Source organism: Pseudophryne corroboree, chromosome 4 (genome assembly GCF_028390025.1).
Source record: "Pseudophryne corroboree isolate aPseCor3 chromosome 4, aPseCor3.hap2, whole genome shotgun sequence".
NCBI lineage: Eukaryota > Metazoa > Chordata > Amphibia > Anura > Myobatrachidae > Pseudophryne > Pseudophryne corroboree.
Genome location: NC_086447.1, coordinates 285724046 through 285731765, shown reverse-complemented (window position 1 = coordinate 285731765; position 7720 = coordinate 285724046). Strand labels below are relative to the sequence as shown.

Genomic DNA, 7720 nt, shown 5'->3' with positions numbered 1-7720 from the left:
TCACATCCAGTACACCCCTATTCATAACACATCACATTCACCCTTCTTTCATCAGCACTTTCACGCCCACCTCCACCACATACTCGGCACCATCACATCCGCAGTCCATTCACATGCACCTCACATCCATCCCATTACAGTGACCCAGCAAATTCCGACATATTTCACAACCTACTAACACGTTTCCACACAGCACTCCCATTGTCAACCCACTCCTATCCCTTACATCTCTACCCCCCTTCCTCATCTCACCATATCATTATACTTCTCGCCCACACAGGATCATCACCTTCGACACCACACACACATTCCCACCACACTGCAAACCACAACACCCCAACCATATCCCAACACCCCAACACCCCACAATCTTAAACCCCCTCCCCCCTTCCCCCTCTCTCCCCCGCCTTTCCCCCCCCCACTCCATCCCCCCCATTCCTTTCCACCTCACTCCCCATCCTTTCCATACCATCCTTTCTCACAATCATTCCCACCACTTCCATCGACGTCACTTGCATTATTAATCCAAATTAACATATTTATGAATATCCTCATGCAATGTTTACAACGTGTTTGTTTATAACTCCAGACAAGATATGCTGTCCTAACATATTTTTCCAGCAATTATCATTTATTATACTTAAATTTAATCTATTCTTATCATCTAAATATTTCATAAACAATTTGTGAAAGCTTCAATTTTATTATTTTCATTCATTTATTCTTTTTTGCTAATTTTCCCCATTTTATTTTTATTTATTTTTATTTTTATTTCCATTTTTTCACTATGTCCACTTATATAATAAGCAAGATGCTCATTTTTTATCTAATAACCTTGTATATTTCTCACACATATTCTCTGTTTTTTCCTTTTGTGCAATGGGCCACTAATTGCAAGCATAATAGGGAACCAATACTAAACAGAACAACCGTTCCACCTGTGCAGCAATTTACAAACACAGGACACGCCTCCCTTTTGATTGGACAACGACCAGCTCCCTTGCAAGATAAAGCCTGCACTATCCCCTCTGGGAACAGGAAGTGATCAAGCCCGGTGAACGGGTGAAACTAGTTTTCCGTTCCCTACCCCCACTGCCTGGGTGTGACAGCTGATTCCGGACATCCTGAACCACGAGCCGCTCTTTCCCCAGCAGCCGCTGCATCAACCCGCCGCCGCTAGATACTGCCGCGATGGGACCAGGAACATTGTGTCTCTCTTCTCCTCAGCCAACCTGACCACGTCTCCACAATACATCAGGTACTTTGATCGGCAGTGCGGCTATAAACGAACTGCTCAGCTCCTGGGAACCAGTGTATCCTGCATCTTCAATTTGCCTGGACTTTGACACGGACATTCCGCACTCAGAAAGTATCCTGCTCATATTAGTGACTGATCGTTCCATACAATTCCGGGTAATATCTGCTCAATATCAGCATCTTTTTGCATATTTATATTTGATAATAGCATTCATCAAGCTGTTTTTTGCAAGTACCCGTTTTACAGATAGTCGGCATTTAGCGGCTTAATACCACATAGGATACTGTTTAAACCTTTATTTTCAGTCATTAATATTGATCTAATCATTTGGCTGAGCAATTTATCACTATCCTCTATACTGCGTATTATATAGCATTGCTGCAGCTCTGTATAATCAACTGTTGTTCATTATCTCTTTCTCTTTTCACCTGATACCATTTTGGTACAATGTGCAATAATCTGTCAGCATCAAATTGATGGTGATGCATGGTTCCAATCAATTTAATTATCTGCTAATTGTGTACAATTGCTCTTTATCACACCAAGTACCTTTATCATAGGTACTATCAGCATCTTGCAATCATATTATATAGTATTTCTGCAACTCTGCATACAGCGGAACACAAATAAGAAATTGTTGTTCATTTTCTCCTTCTTTTTCCACCTGATACCATTTTGGTATAATTGTAATAATCTGATAGTAGCAAATTGATGGTGATGTATGGGTCTAATCAATTTATTTGACTGCTAATTGTGTACAAATTGCTTTTTATCACACCTAGTACCTATGATAAAGGTACTATCAGCATCCTGCAATCAAGCAGCCCATTGTCTATCAACCAATCTCAAAAAAATTTTTTTTACCTATCAGTATCGTTTCCTTTTCCTCACTTTATACTATCTTCAGGACTCTCACCACTGATTCAGGGGTAATTATCCCGGTCTAACGGTGGCAGCAGATCCCCTATTTTCCTCCTCCACCCATTCTCTTGTCTTTTCTTTTCTCTTATTTCTCCATTTTCGTGAACTCTCATCAGTGATTCTCGAGCCCTCGATATCTAATATTTTTTCTACTATCATACCACACTGGTAACGCCCGAATCCTTCCGATCTTGGAAGCTAAGCAGTGTAGGGCTGGGTCAGTACTCGAGTGGGAGACTCTCGAGGAATACTCAGTTTAGTAGAAATTCCTGGACGGTTTTGCTCAGCGTCTAACACTGACAGCAGATTCATCTTGCTCATTCCATCTTTAATCATCCCATCTGTCTCCTCATCATCGCTCATGAGAGAATAAAAACGCTTCAATTTTCAGGGTCTCCAGCTGTTATTATCGCACCCAGGCATTCCAGAACAATATTCAGTATTTACACTGTAATTAATTCGTTCTGTGTTCCCCCTTTCTTTTCCCCAACTCCCCCCCACCCTTCCCCCCACCCCTACCTCCAATTTTTGACAGTAAACTCTACTATTTTATCAATTATTGTTAATAAAAGTTATATTTAAAAATTCATTTATAATCTTTACTTATTGTCTCTTCTGAGACCTCTTAAACATACAAGAGTGCACCCACAAAAGAGTCTTCTTCTCTCCCTTTTGTTGTATGTCTTACCACTGACTCAGGGTGCACCACCAAACTCAAGATAACATTAGAAAACTCAGATTTTCTCGTTGTATTATGTATTTTGGTTCTAACAATATCTATTAGATACCTTACCATTCTCCAGTGCGGTATACCCCCAATACATTCACTTGTCCTTCTAAACCTGCCCCCAGACTCCAATTGGCTAGTTTCACAGGAGTCTGGGCGGGCTTATAGAGGAAAGACAAGCTGAGTGCTGTGTCTCGGGTGCAGCAGTGACTCACTAATACACAGCGCTGCTGATTCCTGGGGACAGGCAGCCAGCAAATATATTACATAAATTCAGAGCCGGCCCTAACAAATATGATGCCCTAGGCCAGATTTAGGCTGGTGCCCCATAGCACCACTGTTAGTTACGCCTCTGACCCTGCACCTCTTTCCCAGTACCATCACCCCTCACCCATAGCCGTCTTTATTTTGGTGCTCCTACCCCCTATATTTTAAATAGGAACAATGCGCACATTCGGCACACAGCTCAAAAAGGGGCATGTTCTTGCTGGGAAGGGGCATAGCCACACAATAGTACCCCCAATTCAAATTATGCCACACAGTAGTGCAACTATATTCACATTTTATCATGCGATAGTGTCCCTTATTCACGTTACATCACACAGTAGTACCACTTTACCTTATATACATTATTCCTCATAGTAGTGCCCCTTATTCACATTAAATCACACTGAATTGCTCCTTATTCACATTACACCACCTCATAATGTTCTTTATTCACATTAGACCACACAGTAGTGCCCTTTCTATATGTTACACCACACTGTAGAGCACCTTATACACATAATGCCACACATTAGTAATGCATTTATACACATAATACCACATAGTTATGCCCCTTACATGTATGACACACATTATTAATGTCCTTATAAATATAATGTGCCTTACACATTATGCCAACCTTTATTAATGCCCTTATACACATAATTTCCCTTACACACATGCCATACACTACTGCACAACCAACCCACCTGCACACACCACTCACATGGCCACTAACACTGTGACCTCTGCCTCTACTTGGATACACGTGTCCTCATACTTCTTGCCTCCATACGCCATGCAGCAGGAGATGCCTGGTGTGAGTCAGCTGGCAGTTCTGCTAATGTCGGGCGCCTTTTTGATGAATATTATTACTGTGTGGCTAGCATGCACAAGCAGCTTCGACTGATTAAAGTGATATGTAGCATGCATATATTCTGTGTGCAACTGTGGCTGTATCTGCATATGAAATGCGTTACAATGTGAAACGTTACAGTGTAACGAGATTTCATATGCAGATACAGTTGCATTCACACACAGAATATAGGCATGCTACATATCATTTTAATCAGCAGAAGCTGCTTGTGCCCCTAGGAATACAAAATGCCATAAGCATTTGCCTAGTTTGCCTATACCTAGGGCCAGCTCTGCATACATCACATGTATGTTTAAATGTGTTAAGCCTACGCCCTCTATGAAACATCTGGTCTGCATTGTAGCCCATGGACAGCAGCCACCACTGCTATTTAGCTATCTGGGCCTGACACTGAGTTGGTAGAAAATTGGGAGCTAATTATATCAAAATTAGTGGATGCAAAATCTGGAGATGTGTCTGGATCTGCATGGGCAGCACGTGTCTAGTTTGTGACAAGTCATCATCATTAGCATGTATTTGAACTTTTCAGCATACCGTAACAGGGCATCATTGTGCTGGCCCCACCAACTAGATGCATGATGTCCTACAGGGTGGGTGAGACAGCCAGCATTGGCAAGTGCAGCGCTGTGTGGAGCATCCTGAGGACACTCTGAGTGACTGCACAGATGGTATAGTGAATGCTTGGAGCATCCAAAGGAGGCACTGACACAGCAATAGTGGCTGCAAGGACAGGGTGCCCTTCCAGACACCCTGCTAGCTAGACCAGAAGCTGTGCGGCAGTGACGGTAGCACCTGCACTCTATGTGGCACCACCGCTCACACACCCCTAGTTATAGCCCTGGTTCTTTCCCTATAGTAGGTTTAGAAGTATTTTCTCTAAAGAAGTTTATATACTGTACTATGTGCATAATTGTTGGAGAATGCATTTGTGTGAAAATGTTCACTGTACTTTGCCTATATGAGAACACTAATTCCAACCTCCTGTTAAGCTCTCCGATTAAAAGAATCAATGGGGTAAATTTACTAAGACGTGAGTTCTATTTAAGATGGGATGTTGCCCATAGCAACCAATCAGATTCTACTTCTTATTTATCTATTACCTTCTAGAAGATAATACCTGGAATCTGATTGGTTGCTGTGGGCAACATCTCATCTTAAATAGAACTCCCATCTTAGTAAGTTTACTCCAATGTGTCCACAATGCATCGCAGTCTGCAATCGCGCATTGGTGTGCATTCGGTTTCTGAGCTTGCACAGAGCATAGCTTCAAAATATGCGACGCTTACTGGCATACTGCTCAGTCTTATCAGCCCCTCTGTGTTCCGCAGTCAGCCTGAGGTTGTGTTCCACTAGAATTTAGAAACAACCCTATCCTTCATATGATAACATTCCTCAGTACTACAGATGTGTCCTCATACACTGAACATCTTTACACCATACAACGAAGAATGCCCAGCATAACTGAGATGCTCTGACATGAGTAGCGGACCATCATTTTCTTTAAATTTTACATTTTTGTCATTTTGCAGATACAGCATAACACCACTCACAGTATACTAGGCTGCGACTTTAACCACACTAGAATTGGTATTACACACATACAACATTGCTGATGAACAACAGAACTTGGCCACCGCTGTTCGCATCAGAGCCCTATTTACACAGATTCACACTCAGTTGCACACAGATGTGCAAATGTCGCAAGCCCCAGTAGTCAGTATACTGTATGCTAGCAGTGTAGTTTTGCCACTTTCAGTTGTTTTAATTATATGAATACAGTAAGACACACGTTGGCTTATCTGTAATGGGTGCAAGGTGTGCGGTGCATACAGACCCCTGGGTCCAAGGATTCATTTTAGCACTTGCAAAAATATGTGTTTGAGAAGAATAGCATGAAACCTTATTAAGTCTATCTTAATTGGCTTTTGACTAGGGTGGTCATTCTGAGTTAATCGCAGCCAGCAACTTTTTGCTGCCGGTCCGATCAACTAGTCCACGCCTATGGGGGAGTGTATTTTAGCTTAGCAGGGCTGCGAACGCTTGTGCAGCCCTGCTAAGCTAAAAAAGTTATGTGTAAAAGAAGACCAGCCCTGGACATACTTACCCTGTGCGACGGCTCCAGCGATGCAGGTCCCGGCTTTGGCGTCAGACATCCGCCCTCCGTTCTTCTGACCACACCAGCGTTTTCTCCACCACTCCCCGAAAACAGCCGCCAATGGTATGGTGACGTCCAGGAATGCCTTCTTTCTGTCAATCTTCTTGCGGTCGCCGCTGCGACCGCTTTCTTCACAACCCGCAACGTAACCCGGCGACCCCTTTTGCCGGGCAACGGCGTGCGTGCACGGTGAGCACGCTGCGCATGCGCATTCCGGACCTGTTCACACCGCAGCGACAAACCGCCGCGTGAGAACGGGTCGGAATAACCCCCTAGGACAGGTAAAGCAGCTTTGCACGTGGCACAAATCACAAATTATTAGAGATGAGCGCCTGAAATTTTTCGGGTTTTGTGTTTTGGTTTTGGGTTCGGTTCCGCGGCCGTGTTTTGGGTTCGAACGCGTTTTGGCAAAACCTCACCGAATTTTTTTTGTCGGATTCGGGTGTGTTTTGGATTCGGGTGTTTTTTTCAAAAAACACTAAAAAACAGCTTAAATCATAGAATTTGGGGGTCATTTTGATCCCAAAGTATTATTAACCTCAAAAACCATAATTTACACTCATTTTCAGTCTATTCTGAATACCTCACACCTCACAATATTATTTTTAGTCCTAAAATTTGCACCGAGGTCGCTGTGTGAGTAAGATAAGCGACCCTAGTGGCCGACACAAACACCAGGCCCATCTAGGAGTGGCACTGCAGTGTCACGCAGGATGTCCCTTCCAAAAAACCCTCCCCAAACAGCACATGACGCAAAGAAAAAAAGAGGCGCAATGAGGTAGCTGTGTGAGTAAGATTAGCGACCCTAGTGGCCGACACAAACACCGGGCCCATCTAGGAGTGGCACTGCAGTGTCACGCAGGATGGCCCTTCCAAAAAACCCTCCCCAAACAGCACATGACGCAAAGAAAAAAAGAGGCGCAATGAGGTAGCTGTGTGAGTAAGATTAGCGACCCTAGTGGCCGACACAAACACCGGGCCCATCTAGGAGTGGCACTGCAGTGTCACGCAGGATGTCCCTTCCAAAAAACCCTCCCCAAACAGCACATGACGCAAAGAAAAAAAGAGGCGCAATGAGGTAGCTGTGTGAGTAAGATTAGCGACCCTAGTGGCCGACACAAACACCGGGCCCATCTAGGAGTGGCACTGCAGTGTCACGCAGGATGTCCCTTCCAAAAAACCCTCCCCAATCAGCACATGATGCAAAGAAAAAGAAAAGAAAAAAGAGGTGCAAGATGGAATTGTCCTTGGGCCCTCCCACCCACCCTTATGTTGTATAAACAAAACAGGACATGCACACTTTAACCAACCCATCATTTCAGTGACAGGGTCTGCCACACGACTGTGACTGATATGACGGGTTGGTTTGGACCCCCCCCCAAAAAAGAAGCAATTAATCTCTCCTTGCACAAACTGGCTCTACAGAGGCAAGATGTCCACCTCATCTTCACCCTCCGATATATCACCGTGTACATCCCCCTCCTCACAGATTATCAATTCGTCCCCACTGGAATCCAC

General features: G+C 43.8%; 1 pseudogene; it reads left to right on the top strand.

The window, feature by feature from the left end:
• The first annotated feature begins 2326 nt into the window (after window positions 1–2326).
• Window positions 2327–2445, top strand: LOC134912281 (5S ribosomal RNA; annotated as a pseudogene).
• Window positions 2446–7720: the final 5275 nt, after the last annotated feature.